We start from the raw sequence: 26,403 nt of genomic DNA, 5'->3' as shown, positions 1-26,403 counted from the left end.
GCCATAGGGATCAGAACGGCCTCGGGAAAGGCACAGATGAAGGGGGTAGATAATGATGAAGAAAGAATATGCCTAACAATGACCTACAGCAGGATGAGGTCAAACGGCCTTGTGAGGCCAGGAATAAGCATTTTGTCACAGACAAGGCTGGATAAGGCAAGAGATAAACAGGGGTAATGGGGGCCGGTCTTAGGGAAGTGGACGATGTAAACAGGGGAGGGAGCAGTGTAAAACAATAGACATCAAATCATATAAATGTTGTGTATGAATTGAATTTGGGGTGTGTATGTCCTCGACCTTATAGGCACTGGACATCACACCCACTTGCAAGTGTAAAATAAATGGCACTACTGATTCAGATATTGTCTCGGACTGAAATTATTGAAGTGAGTGGGCTTTGTTTCTCACACCTTCGACCTGACCTGTAAGGAATGTCTGGAAAATGTAACCACATCATTATGAAATAAAAATGTTTTGTTATTTTAGTTTGCATCTTCACTGGTTATTGGAATTTTGAGTCACGTGTGAAATATTGTTCCAATACTCACATGGAATGACCACCCAGTGAATGACTGCCCATTCCTTACTGGCTACTATGTGAGATGGTTTCCATTTCGTCATGGTACTTTTTGTTTAAGTCATGACATTCAGACATTGATTTTGATCCTGTTTTGGTGTGGCCTGTTTGATACAGATCTCTCAGTTAGGATCTGCCATTTTGTTGCATTTCAAGAAGGTGGTCTAAATAGGTTTAGCTTTACCTTTGACCCTATTGTATAAGTTTTCAAAAATTGCAACTTGGAACATCATTTCCATGACATCTCCCATTTCATTGACTCCTCTTCCTCTCTAAATCTGAGAGACTGAGATCTAATCCCAACACAGTCAGAAAGCACAGAATGTTCCTCCTGCAGCATCTCAGTCACTGTTACTTTTTCTGGTTACTGCACCATCCTCAATGAGACCAATATTTTTGAACCAGACAGGTCGTAGACTGGGATAAAATCAATTCCTCCTCTTCACTGTTGGTACACTATTCCAATTCCAACGTCTCAACATTTGCTCAGTCATTCCTCAATCCAGCTCTCCATAATGGGACCAGTATATCCCTCCAATTTATATTGTTCTTTCACTGATTCCTCTGGAAATCCACTTGCATCATCACCATCCAGCATTGGTGACTGATTAGTTCCAGTCTCTCTCAAAAATCGTAATTCGTTGACATCATTGATTGGAAGAATAAGAAAATACTTCCCTTCTTTGCTCTCCCCCCAAATGAATCCAGGATTTTAAACTGGACTGAACGACAATCTATGGCTTTGGGGGTTATTGAGTTCACTCGATGAGAGCAACTTGTGCATTTCTTCATCTGCATTTTCATCATTTTTCTTTGCAGCTGCTGCTTCTATTTCGTCCTCCAACCTTTCCGTCCTCCACGCTGTATACCCTCTTGGAGGATAGGCGGCGCCACATCCTCCTCCGGGACCCGCCAATCACAGCCTCGCTTTTCCGCCCGCGCTCTAGCCGTTGGGATTTAAACCCCCGATCTCCCGCGCCACGCGGCAGCCCCTCCCCCGGAGGAGGGTCCGCCAATCACAGAATCGCTTTTCTGGCCGTTGGGATTTAAACCCCCAATCTCCCGCGCCACGCGGCCGCCCCTCTCGCGAGGGCGGAGGAGGGTCCGCCAATCACAGAATCGCTTTGCTGCTCGCGCTCTGGCCGTTGAGATTTAAACACCCAAACTCTCGCGCCACGCGGCCGCCCCTCCCCCGAGAGCGGAGCGGCCCCGCCAATCACAGCCTCGCGTTTCTGCTCGCGCTCCGGCCGTTGGCGGTTTGAAAAGGCCCGAGCTCGCGCGGGCTGAGGGTGACGTTGCGCGATCTTTCAGTCTCCTGCAGTCAGTCTGTGGAGGGAGGGAGGGAGGGCTCAGAGGGAGGTCACTCACCCATACCACACAGGGACAAGGGGGGTTAAAAAAAACACAGGGGAATGAATTTGGGGGTGGGGTGGGGCGTGACATCGTCATTCCTGGTCAAAACTAAAAGGAAAACCCCCAAAGAGCTGGAGGGAATGACCCCTTTGGGACACTATCTGCAGGACCTCTGGCTGACGACGTCGTGGCGTTTGGCATCTTCTCCCAATTTTTGTCAACACTGTGTCTGTGGTGCCCAGGTAACCATCGATCCCACCAGATCGTCCAGCACAAACACAAATACTGCTGTTAAAGTTAGTGCCTACTGTGACCATCTATAACTTATGAAGTTTATAATCTATTGTTGTTTCAGACCTCGGGTTGTAAAGTGTATGAGTGATGAATCATTTTAAATTTGATCTGTATGTCTACGTAGTTTTAGTTTCATTTTCCATTTGTTCTGTGAGCGCTGCATGGTTCCCTGGAGGTTGTTAACTAGTTTGTGTAATGCGACTGTTTAATCCTTGAGGTGAACAGTTCAGTACATTAGGAAACAAAGTGATCCATATGGACTTGAAATGTTAACTTTGTTTCTGTCTCCCCAGATGCTGCCAGACCTGCTGAGTTTCTTCAGTATTTACTGCATTTGATCCAGGACATTAGTGTGGGATTCTGGAATACTAATCCAGTGGTGTTACCATAACACCGCAACCTCCCTTTGCTTTACTGCTGACCAACAAGTGCCCCAATGTATGTGTGCAACAAGTAGCCTGAGTTTACAATTTTAGACCTGGAAGCTCTAACCTCTTGCAGTAGTAAAGCTGGAGGGATATATGTACGACGGATGGATTCTCCAGCATTCATTCTCAAGGTCTGTTTGGTGTGTTGCCTGCTGCTCCATATCCTGAACAGTTCATTGACCTCAGTGCTGTTTCCAATCACCTCAATGCACTTGGTCAAAAATCTCAGAGTCATAGAGATGTACAGCATGGAGACAGACACTTCGTTCCAACTCGTCCATGATGACCAGATATCCGAACTTAATCTCATCCCATTTTCCAGCACTTGGCCCATATCCCTCCAAACCCTTCCTTTTCATTTCCCCATCTCAATGCCTTTTAAATGCTGTAATTGTCCCAGCCTCCACTGCTTTTCTTGCAGCTCGTTCCATACATGTTCCACCCTCTGTGTGAAAAACTTTCCCGTTAGGTCCCTTTTATACCTTTCCCCTCTCATCTTCAACCTATGCCCTCTAGTTCTGGATTCCCTCACCCCAGGGAAAAGATCCTGTCAGTTTTTCCTATCCATGCCCCTCATGATTTTATTAACCTCGATGAGGTCACCCCTCAGCCTCCGAAGCTCCAAGGAAAACAAACCCAGCCAATTCAGCCTCTCCCTATAGCTCAAATCGTCCAATCCTGGCAACATCTTGTAAAGTTTTTCTGAACCCTTTCAAGTTTCACGACATGCTTCTGATAGGAAGGAGACCAGAATTGCACCCAATATTCCAAAAGTGGCCTAACCATTGTCCGTGCAACCGCAACACGACCTCCCAGCTCTGACACTCAATACTCTGACCAATAAAGGAAATCATACCACATGCTTTCATCGCTATCCTATCTACCTGTGGCTCTGCTTTTAAGGAAGTATGAACCTGCACTCCAAGGTCTCCTTTTTCAGCAACACTCCCCAGAACTTTAACATTAAGGGTGTAAATCCTGTTCTGATTTGCTTTTCCAAAATGCAGCACCTCACATTTATCTAAATTAAATTTCATCTGCCACTCATCAGCCCATTGGCCCATCTGATCAAGATTCCATTGTACTCTGAGGTGGCCTTCGTCGCTGTCCACTACACCTTCAACTTTGGTGTCATCTGCAAATTTAGTATCTATGCTTCCTATGTTCACACTCACATCATTTACATCAATGACGAAAGGCAGTGGACCCAGTACTAATCATTGCGCACACCACTGGTCACAGGTCTCCAGTCTGAAAAGCAATCCTCCACCACCACCCTCTGTCTTCTATCTTCGAGTCAGTTCTGTACCCAAATGGCTCGTTCTTCCAGTATCCCATGAGATCGAACCTTGCTAACCAGTCTCCCATGAGGGACCTTGTTGGATGGCTTACTGAAGTCCATATCGATGACGTCTACCGCTCTGTCCTCATCAATCCTCTTTGCTACTTCTTCAAAAAACTCAATCAAGTTTGTGAGACATGATTTCCCATGCACAAAACCTTGCTGACTATCCCGAATCATGTCTTGCCTTTCCAAATACATGTAAATTCTGTCCCTCAGGATTTCCTCCAACGTTCCCACCACTGGTGTCAAGTTCACCAGTCTATAGTTCCCTGGCTTTACCACCTTTCTTAAATAGTGGCACCATGTTTGCCAACCTGCAGTCTTTTGACATTGACATGAGGGATATCGTGTTGGACAGATGAGTGGTCACAATGTGGTTTTGTTGCAATGTCAGTGAATGTAGTGGTTCCACAGTAAAGATTGAAAGTAATGACCCATTGCCCTTGTCCTTGAATGCTTTCAGACATTCCAGCTATCCTTAGATGTTTTTGAACATAGTTTTTAAGTTTCTGTGTTGAGAAATCCCTGTAGGTAGAGGGTTTTTGCAGATTGAAGTTGATTGCATTTGAATAAGGAAGCCTCAGTTCAGTGGCATGAATTCTGTCTTCTTCACAGTTACCACCACAGAGATGTGAACCCCTTGGCTTGGGCTTTAGGTTATTTCTGGTCATTCTGGATTTTTAAGTCGTTTCTTTATTTGCATTAGGTGTGAACTAGAGGGAACATTCACCAATCAGAGGAGAACTCAAATGGTTTTGAAGCATTAGGTTGAAGACCCAGGGAGGTGGGGGTATGTTCAAAATAAAATAAAGAGGATTGAACTCAGATCAGACGGGTATCACACTTGATCATAGTCAAATGATCAAGTTGCTGCTGTTCATTTAGTGAAGCTACACTCACATTATAGATCAGGTAGGAGTTCCAGGTCATCGACCTAGCGACACTGAAGGGACTGGTGATATAGTTCCCAGTCAGTGATGTGCTCCTTAGATGGGAATGTGCAGGTGATAGTGTACTTGGGAACCTGCTGCCCTTTGTCTAGGTGGTAGCTTTTGCAGGTTTGGGAAGTGCTGCAGAAGCTTCCTTGACAAGGTATTGCAGTGAATTTTATAAATAGGACACATTGCTGCTGCTTTGTATCATTATTTAAGGAACTGACGGGGATGTCAATCAAATGGATTGTAAACTCTTGGATTGTGTGAATCATTTTGAGTGTTGGTGAGCTGCATCGAGCATGTGATTGAAGAGTGTTCTATCATATTCCTGACTTCTGCCTAGAAGATATTGGTCAGGATCTAGGGAGTCAGGATGTGAGTTACTTGTCACAGAATTCCCATGGCCAAGAAAGCTGAGACCATCAAAGCAGCCATATTCCTGTCAAGTGGTGAAGCATTATTATCAGAATCAAAACTCGGGAAAATATAGAAGAGAGCAATCTCTCTACTCACTAACAATACAACTGAATTCTTCCAGATAGTGTGGAACCAGGAAACCATTCCTGTTGAATTTGAAGATGCCTGTCTGCAACATTCGGTCAAAGTTAGCTCTTTCAACTGGAGCGAGGTTTTTGGCAGACCTTAATGTCCTGGGGACAGCGGCTCATGTCCCACTATGGCCGCTGGTCAAATGTAAATTTAATTGATAAAATCTGGAATCGAAAGCAAGTCTCAGTCTTTGTGACTGTGAAACGTTTGTTGATTTTTGTGAAAAGCCATCCAGTTCACAGAATTTGTTTAGAGAAGGAAATCTCTCCAGAAACAGTTTGTTTTCGTTCTGATTACGTGTCACTGGACTCAAAATGTTAACTGCTTTCTTTCGACAAATGCTGCCAGACCTGTTGAGTTTCACGAACAATTTCTGTTTCTGTTACAGCAAAACTTTTGATGTTCAATGACTTCTGAAATAACTGAGTAAGTCACTCAGTTAAAAGGAAAGTAGACATGGGGCAACGTGTGCTGGTCTTGCCAGTGACACTGATATTCCAGGGAAAAAAAATTAAAAATCACGTCTTTTCCCAGCTGTGCTGGACTTCCAGGCTTCAGGGTCGGAAGATTCATTGAACTTTCTCCTCTGAACATATCGAGCAGTTTAGTTGCTTAATTGTTCACCATTATTCAGGACTGGATGTGGCAGGATTACAGACTTGATCTGATCCACTTGTTATGGAACTGCTCAGTATGTCCATTGGTTACTTCTGCTGCAGTTTAGCATGTACTGGGAGAATGGTGAATCTGTGAAATTCTTGTCCACAGAGGGTTGAGTCACTATGTGTATCCAAGGCTGAGATGGCCAGATTTTTAATCAGTAAAGTAATCAAGGGGTTTAAGGAAAAGGCGGGAAAGTAGAGTTGAGGATTATAGGATCAACCATGATCTCAGTGAATGGTGAACTGGACTCAAGGGGCTGAATGGCCTCCCTACTTCAACATCTTAGGGTCTTATTTCAACCTGCCTTGTAGCTGAGACCAAGTGATACAAAAAATGTCTAATATAGGAAGATAGATGAATGACAGATGAATGTTTGAGTTCAGTGATTCATTGGGACCCGAATAAAAGGAAATAAATAAAGGCATGGCAGACAAGTGTGAGTGATACAGTGATTGTCCAACAGAGGGAGATAGATGAATGTTTGAATTTGGTGATTCATGCTGACTCCAAGAAAAGGAGAGTGAATGACAAGTAAGTAGTTAAGTGCAGGTTTGAGCAGAGTGCTTCACAACTCAGATCAGTGGCCAGAACACAACTGTTTTCAGTGGTTGATGGAAGGTAAGAGGTGAATTTGGGGGATACTTCCGAGAGTTATGTTGTTCCAATCTTGACGACACTGCCTGAGAATGTGTCATGATTTGGAGATGCCGATGTTGGACTGGGGTGTACATTTTGAGAATGTGTTGGTGGTTTTATACATTTGCAGCATCACCTCCTTGCACTTAAACCCCATGCCTCGGGTAATAAGACTAAGTATCACAGAGTTAAAAATCACACCACGCCAGGTTCTCATCCAACAGGTTTAATTGGAAGCAACACGAGATTTCGGAGTGTCGCTCCTTCATCAGGTGATAGTGGAGGGCTGATGAAGGAGCGTCGCTTCGAAATCTAGTGTTGCTTCCAATTAAATCTGTTGGACTATAACCTGGTGTTGTGTGATTTTTAACTTTGTACACCCCATTCTAACACCGGCTCCTGCAAATCAAGTAACATATATGCCTTTGTAAATCACTTTAACGACCTACTGATAAGTGCAGCACTGACCCTCAATCAGTACCCACTCCCTCAGCACTGACCCTCCGACAGTGCCCACTCCCTCAGTACTGACCCTCCCACAGTGCCCACTCCCTCAGCACTGACCCTCCGACAGTGCCCACTCCCTCAGTACTGACCCTCCCACAGTGCCCACTCCCTCAGCACTGACCCTCCGACAGTGCCCACTCCCTCAGTACTGACCCTCCCACAGTGCCCACTCCCTCAGAACTGACCCTCCGACAGCGCCCACTCCCTCAGCACTGACCCTCCGACAGTGCCCACTCCGTCAGCACTGACCCCCCGACAGTGCCCACTCCCTCAGCACTGACCCTCCGACAGGGCCCACTCCCTCAGCACTGACCCCCCGACAGCGCCCACTCCCTCAGCACTGACCCTCCGACAGCGTCCACTCCCTCAGCACTGACCCTCCGACAGTGCCCACTCCCTCAGCACTAACCCTCTATCAGTACCCACTCCCTCAGCACTGACCTTCCGACTGTGCCCACTCCCTCAGCACTGACCCCCCGACAGTGCCCACTCCCTCAGCACTGACCCTCCGACAGCGCCCACTCCCTCAGCACTGACCCTCCGACAGTGCCCACTCCCTCAGCACTGACCCTCCGACAGAGCCCACTCCCTCAGCACTGACCCTCTATCAGTACCCACTCCCTCAGCACTGACCCTCCGACAGTGCCCACTCCCTCAGCACTGACCCTCCGACAGTGCCCACTCCCTCAGCACTGACCCTCCAACAGTGCCCACTCCCTCAGCACTGACCCAACAGCGCCCACTCCCTCAGCACTGACCCTCCAACAGTGCCCACTCCCTCAGCACTGACCCTCCGACAGTGCCCATCCCTCAGCACTGCCCCTCCGACAGAGCCCACTCCCTCAGCACTGACCCTCCGACTGTGCAGCACTCCCTCAACACTGAACGTCCGACAGTGCCCACTCCCTCAGCAGTGACCCTCTGAGAGTGTCCACTCACTCAACACTGACCCTCCGACAGTGCAGCACTCCCTCAACACTGACCCTTCGACAGTGCCCCCTCCCTCAGCACTGACCCTCCGACAGTGTCTGCTCCCTCAGCACTGACCATCCGACAGTGCCCACTCCCTCAGCACTGCCCCTCCGACAGAGCCCACACCCTCAGCAGTGACCCTCCGACAGTGCCCACTCCCTCAGCAGTGACCCTCTGACAGTGCCTCCTCCCTCAGCACTGATCCTCCCACAGTGCACACTCCCTCAGCACTGACCCTCCGACAGTGCCCACTCCTACAGCACTGACCCTCCGACAGTGCCCACTCCCTCAGCACTGACCCTCCGACAGCGCCCACTCCCTCAGCACTGACCCTCCGACAGCACTCACTCCCTCAGCACTGACCCTCCGACAGCGCCCACTCCCTCAGCACTGACCCTCCACGAGTGCCTACTCCATCAACACTGACTCTCCGACAGTGCAGCACTCCCTCAACACTGACCCTCCGACAGAGCCCAATCCCTGAGCACTGACCCTCCGACAGTGCCCACTCCCTCAGCACTGACCCTCCGACAGTGCCCACTCCCTCAGCACTGACCCTCCGACACTGCCCACTCCCTCAGCACTGACCCTCCGACAGCGCCCTGTCCCTCAGCACTGACCCTCCGACAGTGTCCACTCCCTCAAAACTGACCCTCCGACAGTGCCCCCTCCCTCAGCACTGACCCTCCGACAGTGTCCACTCACTCAACACTGACCCTCCGACAGTGCCCCCTCCCTCAGCACTGACCCTCCGAGAGTGCCTACTCCCTCAACACTGACCCTCCGACAGTGCAACACTCCCTCAACACTGACCCTCCGACAGTGCCCCCTCCCTCAGCACTGACCCTCCGACAGTGTCCCCTCCCTCAGCACTGACCCTCCGACAGTGTCCCCTCCCTCAGCACTGACCCTCCGACAGCGCCCACTCGCTCAGCACTGACCCTCCGACAGTGCCTCCTCTCTCAGCACTGCCCCTCCGACAGAGCCCAATCCCTGAGCACTGACCCTCCGACAGTGCCCACTCCCTCAGCACGGACCCTCCGACAGTGCCCGCTCCCTCAGCACTGACCCTCCGACTGTGCCCACTCCCTCAGCACTGACCCTCCGACAGCGCCCACTCCCTCAGCACTGACCCTCCGACAGTGCCCCGTCCCTCAGCACTGACCCTCCGACAGTGCCCCCTCCCTCAGCACTGACCCTCCGACAGTGCCAACCCCCTCTGCACTGACCCTCCAACAGTGTCCACTCCCTCAGCCCTGACCCTCCGACAGTGCCTACTCCCTCAACACTGACCCTCCAACAGTGCAGCACTCCCTCAACACTGACCCTCCGACAGTGCCCCCTCCCTCAGCACTGGCCCTCCGACAGTGCCAACTCACTCAGCACTGACCCTCCGACAGTGCTCACTCCCTCAGCACTGACGATCCGAGAGTGTCCCCTCCCTCAGCACTGACCCTCTGACAGCGCCCACTCCCTCAGCACTGACCCTCCGACAGTGCCTCCTCCCTCAGCACTGACCCTCCGACAGTGCCCAATCCCTGAGCACTGACCCTCCGACAGTGCCCACTCCCTCAGCACGGACCCTCCGACAGTGCCCACTCCCTCAGCACTGACCCTCCAACAGTGCCCACTCTCTCAGCACTGATCCTCCCACAGTGCACACTCCCTCAGCACTGATCCTCCGGCAGTGCCCACTCCTTCAGCACTGACCGTCCGACAGTACCCACTCCTTCAGCACTGACCGTCCGACAGCGCCCACTCCCTCAGCACTGACCCTCCGACAGTGTCCACTCCCTCAGAACTGACCCCCCGACAGTGCCCACTCCCTCAGCAATGACCCTTCGCGAGTGCCTACTCCCTCAACACTGACTCTCCGACAGTGCAGCACTCCCTCAACACTGACCCTCCGACTGTGCCCACTCCCTCAACACTGACCCTCCGACAGTGCCCCCTCCCTCAGCCCTGACCCTCCGACAGAGCCCAATCCCTGATCACTGACCCTCCGACAGTGCCCACTCCCTCAACACTGACCCTCCGACAGTGCCCACTCCCTCAGCACGGACCCTCCGACAGTGCCTCCTCCCTCAGCACTGACCCTCCGACAGTGCCCACTCCCTCAGCACTGACCCCCCGACAGTGCCCACTCCCTCAGCACTGACCCTCCAACAGTGCCCACTCCCTCAGCACTGACACTCCCACAGTGCAGCACTCCCTCAGCACTGACCCTCCAACAGTGCCCACTCCCTCAGCACTGACACTCCCACAGTGCAGCACTCCCTCAACACTGACTCTCCGACAGTGCAGCACTCCCTCAACACTGACCCTCCGACTGTGCCCACTCCCTCAACACTGACCCTCCGACAGTGCCCCCTCCCTCAGCCCTGACCCTCCGACAGAGCCCAATCCCTGATCACTGACCCTCCGACAGTGCCCACTCCCTCAACACTGACACTCCGACAGTGCCCACTCCCTCAGCACGGACCCTCCGACAGTGCCTCCTCCCTCAGCACTGACCCTCCGACAGTGCCCACTCCCTCAGCACTGACCCCCCGACAGTGCCCACTCCCTCAGCACTGACCCTCCAACAGTGCCCACTCCCTCAGCACTGACACTCCCACAGTGCAGCACTCCCTCAGCACTGACCCTCCGACAGTGCCCACTCCCTCAGCACTGACCCTCCGACAGAGCCCACTCCCTCAGCACTGACCCTCCGACAGTGCCCACTCCCTCAGCACTGACACTCCCACAGTGCAGCACTCCCTCAGCACTGACCCCCCGACAGTGCCAACTCCCTCAGCACTGACCCTCCGACAGAGCCCAATCCTGATCACTGACCCTCCGACAGTGCCCACTCCCTCAGCACTGACCCTCCAACAGTGCCCACTCCCTCAGCACTGACACTCCCACAGTGCAGCACTCCCTCAACACTGACCCTCCGAGAGTGCCCACTCCCTCAGCGCTGACCCCCCGACAGTGCCCGCTCCCTCAGCGCTGACCTACTGACAGTGCCCACTCCCTGATCACTGACCCTCCGACAGTGCCCACTCCCTCAGCACTGACCCTCCGACAGTGCCCACTCCCTCAGCACTAACCCTCCGACAGTGCCCCCTCCCTCAGCACTGACGCTCCGACAGTGCCAACTCCCTAAACACTGACCCTCCGAGAGTGCCCACTCCCTCAGCGCTGACCCCCCGAGAGTGCCCGCTTCCTCAGCGCTGACCTACTGACAGTGCCCACTCCCTCAGCACTGACCCTCTGACAGTGCCCTCTCCCTCAGCACTGACCCTCCGACAGTGCCCACTCCCTCAGCACTAACCCTCCGACAGTGCCCACTCCCTCAGCACTGACGCTCCGACAGTGCCAACTCCCTCAGCGCTGACCCTCCAAGAGTGCCCACTCCCTCAGCGCTGACCCCCCGACAGTGCCCGCTCCCTCAGTGCTGACCCACTGACAGTGCCCGCTCCCTCAGTGCTGACCCTCCGACAGTGCCCACTCCCTCAGCACTGACCCTCCGACAGTGCCCACTCCCTCAGCACTGACCCTCCGACAGTGCCCACTCCCTCAGCACTGACCCTCCGACAGTGCCCACTCCCTCAGCACTGACCCTCCGACAGTGCCCACTCCCTCAGCACTGACACACCCACAGTGCTCACTCCCTCAGCACGGACCCTCCAACAGTGCCCACTCCCTCAGCACTGACCCTCCAACAGTGCCCACTCTCTCAGCACTGACCCTCCGACAGTGCCCCCTCCCTCAGCACTGACCCCCCGACAGTTCCCACTCCCTCAACACTGACCCCCCGACAGTGCCCCCTCCCTCAGCCATGACCCTCCGACAGTGCCCCCTCCCTCAGCACTGACCCTCCGACAGTGCCCACTCATCTTGCAGAGCGTACCACTTTGTTTTTTAGCGACGATAAGACCCAGGAAAAGGGCATCACTGGTCTGCATCACATCTTCTGCTTGCGGAGACACAATACGGGTGCTGGGGGAAATATAAGCTTTCCCAGCAACACATTTTCAGCTCTGATCTCCAGCATCTGCAGTCCTCACTTACTCCTCGAAATATAAGCAGTACCGCAGTTAGGCAGTAGTGTGGAAATGGGGAAAAAAGAAAATCAAATTATCTGCTGGCTGCCTGTACGTTTACAGGAGAACACATCCATCTCGATTAGTCCGGGTTTGACATTTTCTCGGGAAAAGGTGGGAGAGTAGATGTGAGAATGGCAGATCACCTCTAATCCTATCGAATGGCAGAGGAACTCCTGTTTCTGACATTGAGTCACAGCAGCAACACCGTCACTTGGAGATGACAAAATACAGGTGCTTTTTTTTTTCCCTAACATAATTCTTTTATGGATGTAGCTGGCTCGGCCATTGTGCACGGTCAGGGATCAGGAAGATATTGGTCAACAGAGATGCAAGGGCAGCTGGGAGAAATCTCAGCACAAACACCAATAAATTCTACACAGCTGCAGTGGAGGTTACATCAGGACCATATGGCGAATAATGCATTGGATCGATTCACAGTTTATTGCATTAACGTGGGGACATACATGGGGGCAGAGGGAATTGTCAATGTACAATAAATATATACTGAGAAAGAAAAAAAGGGTTTCATTCACATCGCGCCGATCGCCATTCCAGTGCGTCTCAGAAACATGTTGCAGTCCAAAATGAAGTCATCCTTTCAGTTCCCACCCTGCTGTTACCACAGGAAAGACAGTGGCTGGTTCCTCCTCCCCTGCAAGCCGTAACATAATGACTGGACAAGTCCACGTCTTTCTTTTGAAATTATGAAACAAAGTGAAGTCGGCCGAAGGGCGATTTTCAGCTCCAGTCGAGACAATTTTCCAGGAGCTGCAGTAGAGACAGAGAGCTTTCTCCTTACAAATGTGCCACTTTAAATTCCGTCGTCATTTCCGCCACCTCCAAACGGACCCCACCACCAGGGATATATTTCCCTCCCCTCCCCTATCAGCATTCCGGAAAGACCACTCCCTCCGCGACTCCCTTGTCAGGTCCACACCCCCCACCAACCCAACCTTCACTCCCGGCACCGTCCCCTGCAACCACAAGAAATGCAAAACTTGCGCCCACACCTCCCCCCTTACTTCCCTCCAAGGCCCCAAGGGATACTTCCATATCCACCACAAATTCACCTGCACCTCCACACACATTATTTACTGCACCCGATGTGACCTCCTCTATATTGGGGAGACAGGCCGCCTACTTGCGGAACATTTCAGAGAACACCTCTGGAACACCTGGACCAACCAACCCAACCACCCCGTGGCTCAACACTTCCACTCCCCCTCCCACTCCACCAAGGACATGCAGGTCCTTGGACTCCTCCATCACCAGACCATAGCAACACGACGGTTGGAGGAAGAGCGCCTCATCTTCCGCCTAGGAACCCTCCAACCACAAGGGATGAACTCAGATTTCTCCAGTTTCCTCATTTCCCCTCCCCCCACCTTGTCTCAGTCCCAACCCTCGAACTCAGCACCGCGTTCCTAACCTACAATCTTCTTCCTGACCTCTGCGCCCCCACCCCCACTCCGGCCTATCACCCTCACCTTGACCTCCTTCCACCTATCGCATTTCCAACGCCCCTCCCCCAAGTCCCTCCTCCCTATCTTTTATCTTAGCCTGCTGGGCACACTTTCCTCATTCCTGTAGAAGGGCTGATGCCCGAAACGTCGATTCTCCTGCTCCTTGGATGCTGCCTGACCTGCTGCGCTTTTCCAGCAACACATTTTCAGCTCAGTAAAAGTCAGCCCTCCCAAATATCTGGGTGCATCATTCCCAGGAGATGCAGCTGGTGATAAATGGTATCGGATCTACTGAGAGATTTGGTTTGTGGGGATGGTGTGGGGTGGGGATGTTTGAGATACACCAATCACCAAACAGCACAAAATCATACACGCTTGCCAAATTCACACCAGGTTTCACAAACAGGGGTTAGGAGTTATTTCCCCCTTCCACATCCCCATTTTAATTTAGTCCTTGTCCTCTCTTCCTACCCTTCCTTCATTTTTATTACTGCAGGAGGCTTGATCTTCTTCAATTAACGATTTCATTTGTCACATGGCAGTAGATTCACACCAACAAAAAAAATTAAACAAAACTCCTTATGATTGCGCTCACCATCCCACGCCCATTGGCCCTGAAGGGACCAATCTCAATCTCAAAAGTCTTCCAACGGTGGACCACTCACTGGCCTCTGCGCAGAGGGTCAGAAAGACAGCCTGGAAGGCAACTCTTGTTGGAGCGAAGGTGGTGAAGAGAAAAAGTGACAAGATGCTTTTCAATCTCTCGGAAAGCTTCGATAACAACGCACAACCACTTCGATTCCAGCTGCATAGAATCGAAAGGCAGAGAGGTTGTTAGAACTTGTACTGAATCTCGATTAGGGGCCTGGCTTGGGGCTCTGTGGCCCCGACCTAGGACTCTGTAACAGGTAGAGGATGGAGTGAGATTGGAGCCAGTGGCAGGTTGGGAAAATTAATTCACAGGAAGGCCACTGGAAGTTACTGCACACCCACAATTGCTCTGGGCAGTTTGCCAGACCATTTCTGAGGGCATTTAAGAGTCCACCATTAATTACAATGAGACTCATGAGAGACTGGACTGGGGGAAGAATTTCGAGGGGACGCAGTGATAAGCTTGGGCCTTTGGATGACTGGACATTATGTCCTGAGGACAACGGTTCAAATCCTATGAAGGAGGAAAAGAAATAATCTGCTCTGGAAGATAATAAATCCAATCAGGAATTCAGGGTCAATGTTTTCCCAGAGACCAGTGAGGATGCAAGGTTCACTCACACAAGCAGCTGTTGACTGAACATTATTGTGAATGTTGATGCAAAGTCTAATAAAGGCACAAAGGGAGATAGGGATTAGGTTCGACACATTGGGAACGCACACATTGGCCTTCATAGCAAGACGATTATAATACAGGAGCAGGGATGTCTTGCTGCAATTGTACCACACCTGGAATACTGGGCACAGTTTTGCTCTCCTTATTCTTGCTAAAGAGGGAGTGCAGTGAACGTTTACCCGGACTGACTTCTGGGACGACAGGGCTGACAAAACAGGATAGGTTTGAATTGGTTAGGACTATATTCACTGGAGTTGAGAGAATGGAGTTGCATAGAAGCCTGAGAGATACCAACAGAACAAGACAAGGCATGAAGGATGTTCCCGGTTTTGGGGGGGGGGGGGGGAAGGGGACAGGGGACAGGGGATGTCCAGTACCAGGGGTCAAAGCGGGTAAATCATTTCGGACTGAGAAGACATGTCTTCACCCAGAGTGGGGAGTGTGCAGAATTCACAACCAAACAGTCAAGGTCAGAGCATTGCTTGACTCCAGAAGGTGTTGGATATAGCGCCTTGGGTGAAGGGGAATCATAGGGCACGGACAAAATCATGAACAGGCTCAAGAGTTCAATGATCAACCAGGATTGTATCAAGGGAGCCAACTGCCCTTTGTCTGCACCTACTGTGTATGTTCACTGCAGATTAAACAGAGGCTTGGTGAGTCCTCACCAGGAATATCGCGTGCAGATTTGGTCTCCCTACATACTGGGAGGCCGATGGTGGTGCACTGGTACTGCCCCTACTTCTGAATTGGGTAAACCCAGCTCCAAGTCCCCCCCCCCCCCCCCCTTACTCCTGAAAGGTGTGTAATAACATCTCTGAACAGATTGATTTGAATAACATCAATGATGATATACTGGCTGCTGAGTAAGTGCAGTGGAGGTTCTGCACTGGGGATGGCAGGATTGTGTGAGGAGATCAATTTGGTTCAACTGGGCCTGGTCTTCACTAGAAACGTATACAATGCGAACAGGGCTCGACAGACTGAATGATCAGGGAGGATGCTTCCTCTGGAAGGGGAGTCTGGAGCTAAAGTTCACAGTTTCAGGATATGGGGTAGGGCTGAGGTCAGGAAACATTTCCTTATTCAGAGGACACCCCACAAGGCTGGAGACGCCAGATCATCAAAATATACACAAGAAAGAGATTGAGAAATCTTTCGATTTTAAAAGATATGCGGAGAAAGCAGGAATTCTGTGTTGAGATCGAGGATCAGTTATGATCACAGTGGACAGTGAAGGAGGCTCAAAGGGCCGAAAGGCTGCTAGTTTCCTTATCTACGCCGCAATGAAGAGGACAGTGTGTAGGAGTCTCACATGGATGGTCCAAATGGTCTGTGTCTGAGCTGGGTTTTAACACTAAAGACGGGACACTAATCCTCTGTGCTCTCAGCAGGACTGAGCCCTGAAAGCACTCACCACTGGAAAGAAGATGAGGTACCCAGAAGTGGACACAACATTTAAACTGTCCTGCCAACAAAGGGCTTCATTTGTCAAAGATGTTGAAGGAACTGGAGGGGGAGCGGGTTGTGAAGCAGTGACAAGTCAGTGAATGGAGCAGAGCAAGATCGAGGACTGAACAGAGAAGGTGGTCCAGTCCTCGCCCTGTCCCTACCTCCAGTATGCAGTGACTGAGTGAACAAAACCCAGGAAATGTGGCTCCGTCCTAACCCTATCCCAGGCACCCTGGAAGATTTGCATATCTTCATCCCCTCTCTCCCCATCCCTGACTGTGCACACTGCACCTTTGGGCCCGTGCAGCAACTGAAGCTAACTGAGAGAGGAAAGCATTCTGGAAGCTCACCAGAAAAGTGCTGGGCCTGGATTTGATTACTCTGCCCAACTTGCGGGAACCACATGGCAAGGAGCCATGGCTTTCTCTCTGACTGTCATCTCAAGGAGAGTGGCCTGAGTGTTGCCTGAAACCAACCCCGCACCATGACCGCAGCCAGCACGAGGGAACAGAGAGGTGGTGAATTGGAGAAGGGCTGAGCAAACTCCATCTGGCACGTTGTCTCCCTCTCTCTCTCTCTCCTCACCTCACTGAGGTGACCACTGACTGGACATTTGCGCCAATCTCCTCCTCTCACCACTGAGTAACACCACCCACCCTCACGGGGACTCCATCTCTGGGTCTGGCCATTTGGGATATTCCAGGGACAAAGCAACATCCACATGCGAGTGACAGGGAGCAATTACACAGCCTCCACCACCTTCTCATTTTCAACTGGCACATTCTGAAGAACCTATCTGTCACTCCCTCACTGTCTAATGCAGGAGGACACAGGTGGGGCACGGCGACTTGTTCATCTTCCGCTGCACCGTCTGTGAGCCCTCCATGTTGGTTCACTGGAAGGAGGAGTGTTCACACATCTGGATCTCCATTACATGCTCCCTACTCTCCCCGTAACCCAGAGTAGGGGAGGTTCTGTGCACCAGGACTGCAAGGATAGTGGGGTGACACAGGAAGTTCCTCATTCCCCCGATGCTTGGTGTCCAATTCCACGCAGGGAGCGAGGGAAGTGGCACAGTCACGCAGCCTCTCTCACTCCATCCCCTTCCATCATTCCCTTTTGCCCCATATTCACTCTCCCCCTTTTAACCTCGCAGTTGCTGCCTCACATTTCCCACTCTCATCCCATCACACCAACTCACACTCACTCTCACACAGCCTCTCTCACACTGTCTCTCAGTCACACCATCTCACACTCACTCTCACACAGCCTCTCTCACACTGTCTCTCAGTCACACCATCTCACACTCACTCTCACACAGCCTCTCTCACACTGTCTCTCAGTCACACCATCTCACACTCACTCTCACACAGCCTCTCTCACACTGTCTCTCAGTCACACCATCTCACACTCACTCTCACACAGCCTCTCTCACACTGTCTCTGTCACACCATCTCACACTCACTCTCACACAGCCTCTCTCACAGTCTCAGTCACACCATCTCACACTCACTCTCACACAGCCTCTCTCACACTGTCTCTCAGTCACACCATCTCACACTCACTCTCACACAGCCTCTCTCACACTGTCTCTCAGTCACACCATCTCACACTCACTCTCACACAGCCTCTCTCACACTGTCTCTCAGTCACTCCATCTCACACTCACTCTCACACTGTCTCTCAGTCACACCATCTCACACTCACTCTCACACAGCCTCTCTCACACTGTCTCTCAGTCACACCATCTCACACTCACTCTCACACAGCCTCTCTCACACTGTCTCTCAGTCACACCATCTCACACTCACTCTCACACAGCCTCTCTCACACTGTCTCTCAGTCACACCATCTCACACTCACTCTCACACAGCCTCTCTCACACTGTCTCTCAGTCACACCATCTCACACTCACTCTCACACAGCCTCTCTCACACTGTCTCTCAGTCACTCCATCTCACACTCACTCTCACACAGCCTCTCTCACACTGTCTCTCAGTCACACCATCTCACACTCACTCTCACACAGCCTCTCTCACACTGTCTCTCAGTCACACCATCTCACACTCACTCTCACACAGCCTCTCTCACACTGTCTCTCAGTCACACCATCTCACACTCACTCTCACACAGCCTCTCTCACACTGTCTCTCAGTCACACCATCTCACACTCACTCTCACACAGCCTCTCTCACACTGTCTCTCAGTCACACCATCTCACACTCACTCTCACACAGCCTCTCTCACACTGTCTCTCAGTCACACCATCTCACACTCACTCTCACACAGCCTCTCTCACACTGTCTCTCAGTCACACCATCTCACACTCACTCTCACACAGCCTCTCTCACACTGTCTCTCAGTCACACCATCTCACACTCACTCTCACACAGCCTCTCTCACACTGTCTCTCAGTCACTCCATCTCACACTCACTCTCACACAGCCTCTCTCACACTGTCTCTCAGTCACACCATCTCACACTCACTCTCACACAGCCTCTCTCACAGTCTCAGTCACACCATCTCACACTCACTCTCACACAGCCTCTCTCACACTGTCTCTCAGTCACACCATCTCACACTCACTCTCACACAGCCTCTCTCACACTGTCTCTCAGTCACACCATCTCACACTCACTCTCACACAGCCTCTCTCACACTGTCTCTCAGTCACACCATCTCACACTCACTCTCACACAGCCTCTCTCACACTGTCTCTCAGTCACACCATCTCACACACACTCTCACACAGCCTCTCTCACACTGTCTCTCAGTCACACCATCTCACACTCACTCTCACACAGCCTCTCTCACACTGTCTCTCAGTCACTCCATCTCACACTCACTCTCACACAGCCTCTCTCACACTGTCTCTCAGTCACACCATCTCACACTCACTCTCACACAGCCTCTCTCACACTGTCTCTCAGTCACACCATCTCACACTCACTCTCACACAGCCTCTCTCACACTGTCTCTCAGTCACACCATCTCACACTCACTCTCACACAGCCTCTCTCACACTGTCTCTCAGTCACACCATCTCACACTCACTCTCACACAGCCTCTCTCACACTGTCTCTCAGTCACACCATCTCACACTCACTCTCACACAGCCTCTCTCACACTGTCTCTCAGTCACACCATCTCACACTCACTCTCACACAGCCTCTCTCACACTGTCTCTCAGTCACTCCATCTCACACTCACTCTCACACAGCCTCTCTCACACTGTCTCTCAGTCACACCATCTCACACTCACTCTCACACAGCCTCTCTCACAGTCTCAGTCACACCATCTCACACTCACTCTCACACAGCCTCTCTCACACTGTCTCTCAGTCACACCATCTCACACTCACTCTCACACAGCCTCTCTCACACTCTCAGTCACACCATCTCACACTCACTCTCACACAGCCTCTCTCACACTGTCTCTCAGTCACACCATCTCACACTCACTCTCACACAGCCTCTCAGTCACACCATCTCACACTCACTCTCACACAGCCTCTCTCACACTGTCTCTCAGTCACACCATCTCACACTCACTCTCACACAGCCTCTCTCACACTGTCTCTCAGTCACACCATCTCACACTCACTCTCACACAGCCTCTCAGTCACACCATCTCACACTCACTCTCACACAGCCTCTCTCACACTGTCTCTCAGTCACACCATCTCACACTCACTCTCACACAGCCTCTCTCACACTGTCTCTCAGTCACACCATCTCACACTCACTCTCACACAGCCTCTCTCACACTGTCTCTCAGTCACACCATCTCACACTCACTCTCACACAGCCTCTCTCACACTGTCTCTCAGTCACACCATCTCACCCTCACTCTCACACAGCCTCTCTCACACTGTCTCTCAGTCACACCATCTCACACTCACTCTCACACAGCCTCTCTCACACTGTCTCTCAGTCACTCCATCTCACACTCACTCTCACACAGCCTCTCTCACACTGTCTCTCAGTCACACCATCTCACACTCACTCTCACACAGCCTCTCTCACACTGTCTCTCAGTCACACCATCTCACACTCACTCTCACACAGCCTCTCTCACACTGTCTCTCAGTCACACCATCTCACACTCACTCTCACACAGCCTCTCTCACACTGTCTCTCAGTCACACCATCTCACACTCACTCTCACACAGCCTCTCTCACACTGTCTCTCAGTCACACCATCTCACACTCACTCTCACACAGCCTCTCTCACACTGTCTCTCAGTCACTCCATCTCACACTCACTCTCACACAGCCTCTCTCACACTGTCTCTCAGTCACACCATCTCACACTCACTCTCACACAGCCTCTCTCACAGTCTCAGTCACACCATCTCACACTCACTCTCACACAGCCTCTCTCACACTGTCTCTCAGTCACACCATCTCACACTCACTCTCACACAGCCTCTCTCACACTCTCAGTCACACCATCTCACACTCACTCTCACACAGCCTCTCTCACACTGTCTCTCAGTCACACCATCTCACACTCACTCTCACACAGCCTCTCAGTCACACCATCTCACACTCACTCTCACACAGCCTCTCTCACACTGTCTCTCAGTCACACCATCTCACACTCACTCTCACACAGCCTCTCTCACACTGTCTCTCAGTCACACCATCTCACACTCACTCTCACACAGCCTCTCAGTCACACCATCTCACACTCACTCTCACACAGCCTCTCTCACACTGTCTCTCAGTCACACCATCTCACACTCACTCTCACACAGCCTCTCTCACACTGTCTCTCAGTCACACCATCTCACACTCACTCTCACACAGCCTCTCTCACACTGTCTCTCAGTCACACCATCTCACACTCACTCTCACACAGCCTCTCTCACACTGTCTCTCAGTCACACCATCTCACCCTCACTCTCACACAGCCTCTCTCACACTGTCTCTCAGTCACACCATCTCACACTCACTCTCACACAGCCTCTCTCACACTGTCTCTCAGTCACACCATCTCACACTCACTCTCACACAGCCTCTCTCACACTGTCTCTCAGTCACACCATCTCACACTCACTCTCACACAGCCTCTCTCACACTGTCTCTCAGTCACACCATCTCACACTCACTCTCACACAGCCTCTCTCACACTGTCTCTCAGTCACACCATCTCACACTCACTCTCACACAGCCTCTCTCACACTGTCTCTCAGTCACACCATCTCACACTCACTCTCACACAGCCTCTCTCACACTGTCTCTCAGTCACACCATCTCACACTCACTCCACACCCTCACACCCCATCACACCACCCTCCCACACCACCCACACACCCCACCTCACCACTCACACCACTCACCCACCACCCACACACACCCCCCTCACACCCCTCACCATCACACCCACCTCACCACACACCTCCCCACACACCCACTCACCCACACCTCCCCCCCTCACACACCACCAACCCACACCCCACACACCTCACACACCCCTCCACCCTCACACCACCCCACACACCCCCACACCACACACCACCCACCCCCCCCACCACACCCCCCCACCCCACACACCCACCCCACACACCCCCCCACCACCACACCCCCCCCAACCCCCCACACCACACCCCCCCCACCACCCCACCCACACCACACCCCCCCACCACCCCACACCACACCACCCCCACCACCCACAACCCACACACCCCCCCCACACCCCCCCACACCCCCCACCACACCCCCACCCACCCCCACACCACCACCCCCCCACACCCCACACACCCCCCCACCACCCCCCCACACACCCCCCCACACCCCCACACCACCCCCCCACCCCCACACCCACCCCACCCCACACCCACCACCCCACACCCCCACCACACCCCCACCCACCACACCACCACACCCCCCCCACACCCCCACCACCCCACCCCCCACCACCCACACCCCCACCCCCACACCCCACCCACCCCCACCCCCACACACCCACCCCCCCACACCCACCCCACACACCCCACCACCCCACCCCCCACCCCCACACACCACACCCCCCCCCCACACCACACCCCCCACCCACCACCACCCCACACCCCCCCACCCCTCACACCACACCCCCCCCCCACCACCCCACCCACCCCCACCCCCCCACCACCCCCCCACCACCCACACCACCCCCCCACCCACCCCCCACACCACACCCACCCCCCACACCCCCCCACCCACACACCCCCCACCCCCACCCCCACACACCACCCCCACCCCCACACACCCCCCACCACCCCCCACACCCACCCACCCCACACCCCCACCCCACCACACCCCACACCCCCCCCACCCCCACACCACCCCCCACCCCCCAACACACCCCCCCCCCCACCCACCACACCCCCCCACCCCCCACACACCCCCACCACCCCCACACCCACCCCCCCCCACCCCCCACACCCCACCCACCCCCCACCACCCCACACCCCACCCCCCCCACCCCCACACCACCACCCACCCCCCCACCCACCCCACCCCCCACACCCCCCCACCCCACACCACCCCCACCCCCCACCCACCCACCCCCCCACACCCCACCCCACCACCCCCCCCACCACCCCCACACACCCACCACCCCCCCACACCACCCCCCTCACCCCCACACCACCACCTCCCCCCTCACCCCCCACACACCACCCCCACCACCCCCCACCCCCCACCCCACACCCCCACCCACACCCCCCCACCCACCCCCCCACACCCCCCCCCACACCACACCCCCCACCACCACCACACCACACCCCTCCCCCCACCCCCCACCCCCACACCCCCCCCACCCCCTCACACCACCCCACCCCACCCCCCACACCCCACACCCCCCCCACCACCCACACCATCACTCCCCCCCACCCCCCACACCACACCCCCCACCCCCCCACCACCCCCACCCCCCACACCCCCCACACCACCCCCCCCCACCCCCCACACCCACCCCCCACCCACCCCCCCACCACCACCCCCCACACCCCCCACCACCACACCCCCCCCACACCCCACACACCACACCCCCCCACCCCCCACACACCACCCCACCCCCCCACCCACCCACACCACACCCCACCACCCCCCACCCCACACCCCCCCACCCCCCACACCACCACTCCCCCCACCCCCCCACACCACCACACCCTCCCCCCACCCCCTCACACCATCACTCCCCCACCCCCTCACACCATCACCCTCCCCCCCCACCCCCTCACACCATCACTCCTCCCCCCACCCCCTCACACCATCACTCCCCCCCCTCACACCATCACTCCTCCCCCTCACCCCCTCACACCATCACTCCTCCCCCTCACCCCCCTCACACCATCACTCCCCCCTCCACCCCCTCACACCATCACCCCCCCCCCTCACCCCCTCACACCACACCACCCCCCCCCCTCACCCCCACACACCATCACACCCCCCCCTCACCCCCTCACACCATCACTCCCCCCCTCACCCCTCACACCATCACTCCCCCCACCCCCTCACACCATCACTCCCCTCACCCCCTCACACCATCACTCCCCCCCACCCCCTCACACCATCACTCCCCCCACCCCCTCACACCATCACTCCCCCCCACCTCCTCACACCATCACTCCCCCCTCTCACACCATCACTCCTCCCCTCACCCTCTCACACCATCACTCCTCCCCTCACCCCCTCACACCATCACTCCTCCCCTCACCCCCTCACACCATCACTCCCCCCTCTCACCCCCTCACACCATCACTCCCCCCACCCCCCTCACACCATCACTCCCCCCACCTCCTCACACCATCACTCCCCCTCACACCATCACTCCTCCCCACCCCTCACACCATCACTCCTCCCCTCACCCCCCTCACACCATCACTCCTCCCCTCACCCCCTCACACCATCACTCCCCCTCTCACCTCCTCACACCATCACTCCTCCCCCTCACCCCCTCACACCATCACTCCCCCCACCCCCTCACACCATCACTCCCCCCACCCCCTCACACCATCACTCCTCCCCTCACCCCCTCACACCATCACTCCCCCACCCCCTCACACCATCACTCCCCCACCCCCTCACACCATCACTCCCCCCTCACCCCCTCACACCATCACTCCCCCACCCCTCACACCATCACTCCCCCCACCCCTCACACCATCTCTCCTCCCCTCACCCCCTCACTCCCCCCCACCCCCTCACACCATCACCCCCACCCCCTCACACCATCTCTCCTCCCCTCACCCCTCACTCCCCCCCACCCCTCACACCATCACTCCCCCCACCCCCTCACACCATCTCTCCCCACCCCTCACCCCCCCACCCCCTCACACCCCCACCCCTCACACCCCCCACCCCCTCACACCATCACTCCCCCCTCACACCATCACTCCTCCCCCACCCCCTCACCATCACTCCTCCCCTCACCCCCCTCACACCATCACTCCCCCCCTCACACCATCACTCCCCCCACCCCCTCACACCATCACTCCCCCCACCCCCTCACACCATCACTCCCCCCCACCCCCTCACACCATCACTCCCCCCCACCCCCTCACACCATCACTCCCCCCACGCCCTCACACCATCACTCCCCCCACCCCCTCACACCATCTCTCCTCCCCTCACCTCCTCACTCCCCCCCACCCCCTCACCCCTCACCCCCCCTCACACCATCACTCCCCCCTCACCCCCTCACACCATCACTCCTCCCCTCACCCCCTCACACCATCTCTCCTCCCTCACCCCCTCACTCCCCCCACCCCCTCACACCATCACTCCCCCTCACCCCCCCTCCCCTCACACCATCACTCACCCCTCACACCATTACTCCCCCCTCTCACCCCCCCTCTCACACCATCACTCACCCTCTCACCCGCTCGCCCCATCACTCCCCCCTCTCACCCCCTCGCACCATCACTCCCCCCACCCCCTCACACCATCACTCCCCCTCACCCCCTCACACCATCACTCCCCCACCCTCACACCATCACTCCCCCACCCCTCACACCATCACTCCCCCACCCCTCACACCACCACTCCCTCCCCCCTCACACCATCACACCTCCCCTCACCCCCTCACACCATCACTCCCCCTCTCTACCCCCTCACACCATCACTCCCCACCCCTCACCCCCTCACACCACCCTCACCCCCCACCCATCACTCCTCCCCTCACCCCCTCACACCCTCACCCCCTCACCCCTCACACCATCACTCCCCACCCCCTCACACCATCACTCCTCCCCTCTCACCCCCTCACACCATCCTCCCCCACCCCCTCACACCATCACTCCCCCCACCCCCTCACACCATCACTCCCCTCACCCCCTCACATCATCACTCCCCCCACACCATCCACTCCCCCCCACCCCCTCACACCATCACTCCCCCCCACCCCCTCACACCATCACTCCCCCCACCTCCTCACACCATCACTCCCCCACCTCCTCACACCATCACTCCCCTCACCCCCTCACATCATCACTCCCCCTCTCTCCCCCTCACACCATCACTCCCCCCACCCCCTCACATCATCACTCCCCCTCTCTCACCCCCTCACACCATCACTCCCCCACCCCCTTCACACCATCACTCCCCCACCTCCTCACACCATCACTCCCCCCACCCACTCACACCATCACTCCCCCCACCCCCTCACACCATCACTCCCCCCCACCCCCTCACACCATCACTCCTCCCCTCTCACCCCCTCACACCATCACTCCCCCACCCCCTCACACCATCACTCCCCCCACCCCCTCACACCATCACTCCCCCCACCCCCTCACACCATCACTCCCCCCCTCACCCCCT

The 26,403-nt window shown here is 54.8% G+C and overlaps 1 long non-coding RNA gene across 1 annotated transcript; it reads right to left on the bottom strand.

Annotated features, from left to right (window-relative positions):
• Nucleotides 1-12,772: 12,772 nt before the first annotated feature.
• Nucleotides 12,773-15,859, bottom strand: LOC140461116 (uncharacterized). The gene is made up of 2 exons (XR_011954461.1): nt 14,409-15,859; nt 12,773-13,118 (listed from the first exon to the last, which is right to left on the bottom strand). It is a non-coding gene; the product is annotated as an uncharacterized lncRNA (long non-coding RNA).
• Between the last annotated feature and the right edge of the window lie 10,544 nt (nt 15,860-26,403).

This window comes from Chiloscyllium punctatum, chromosome 36, assembly GCF_047496795.1.
Source record: "Chiloscyllium punctatum isolate Juve2018m chromosome 36, sChiPun1.3, whole genome shotgun sequence".
Taxonomy (NCBI): Eukaryota; Metazoa; Chordata; class Chondrichthyes; order Orectolobiformes; family Hemiscylliidae; genus Chiloscyllium; species Chiloscyllium punctatum.
This window is presented reverse-complemented; position numbering and strand designations above follow the sequence as displayed.